Source organism: Trichechus manatus, unplaced genomic scaffold (assembly GCF_000243295.1).
Source record: "Trichechus manatus latirostris isolate Lorelei unplaced genomic scaffold, TriManLat1.0 scaffold00165, whole genome shotgun sequence".
In the NCBI taxonomy this organism is placed as follows: Eukaryota; Metazoa; Chordata; class Mammalia; order Sirenia; family Trichechidae; genus Trichechus; species Trichechus manatus.
Window position 1 is genome coordinate 57,601 of NW_004444101.1, and position 1,199 is coordinate 58,799.

The window sequence follows — 1,199 nt, forward strand, 5'->3', positions numbered from 1 at the left end:
GTAGTAAAGCTCTGTCAGAAGGTGTGAGCAATGGGAGCCTCACAGATGAAAGGGTGCTATTTAGTGGGAACCGTGTCCCACGCTGGAACACGAGGGCCAGCCAGGGAATAGTTCGCGGACATGGGAGGAGAGGCCATAACGTGCAGCTCTGAGGGAGGGGCTCCCCGCTGACTGAAGATGCTGGGCTGTGGGGGTTTGGAGCTCCCCAACTGGCAAGATTCCCGCGGGGTGTACGCAAGGCCTCCAGGACTGCTGTTGGTCCTGGTGAAGAGCTGTGTTTACAAATGGAGATCGTGCGCTTGGGCAGAAATATGACAGGCATCCAGCATGGATGAAAAGCGGTAACCAGTTGCCATCGAGTTGACTCCGAGTCGTGGCAACCCCACACGTGTCAGAGTAGAACTGTGCTCCATAGTTTTCAGCAGCTAATGTTTCAGAAGTAGATCACCAGGCCTTTCTTCCAAGGTACCTCTGGGTGGGTTCAAACCACCAACCTTTCCATCTAGCAGCCAAACACATCACCTAGGGACTCCAGAACCTCCAATTGAGGACAGAATATGCGTCCTCTTTTGCGAGATGTATCTCCTGGGATGCTGGTACTTCAGAGTCCTCATCTTCAGTTTTTGGAATCTGTTGTGACATTTCTGTCTGCAGCTGTGGTTTCGTGGACTGGTGTGGAGGTTGCTCTAAGGCCATTCTCTCTCTGTCCTTCCAGCAGTCTTTCAGTATCTGAGTCCCTGGGTGGGCAGGAGGGTGGTGCCAGATCCTTCTCTACAACCTGAGTTTCAAGGGTTCGTTCTGCCAGTTGGCTTGGAGTAAAGCCCATCCCTGACTGCCGCAGGCCACATGAGGTACTGGCGTATGTGTATGGGGGACCTTGCTACGGAGCCCGCCTGCTCCTGGACTTGCTGATAATGATGGTGAATTTTATTTCTTGCAAAGAGAAAGCTGCACCACTGTGGTCTTCATCAAAATTCCACCGTATTGGTCAAGGGTTTATTTTCTTCATATCCATTGTATGATGGGGGCAGCATAGACCTTCTGTCACCTCCATTTCCAAAGGCAGAAGTACTTCCAGGATGGAGATAATTGTGGTTGTGTTGTTGTTTGCTGTCCCGCCAATTCCGACTCATGCTGACCCCGTGTGACAGAGTAGAATGCCCCATAGGGTTTCCTAGACTGTTATCTTTTTTTTTTTT

At 51.0% G+C, this 1,199-nt stretch overlaps 1 protein-coding gene across 1 annotated transcript in view; it reads left to right on the forward strand.

The window, feature by feature from the left end:
* Positions 1-1,199, forward strand: part of AGAP1 (ArfGAP with GTPase domain, ankyrin repeat and PH domain 1) — a 360,673-nt gene that overhangs the window by 18,533 nt on the left and 340,941 nt on the right. The gene's annotated exons all lie outside the window — the stretch shown is intronic.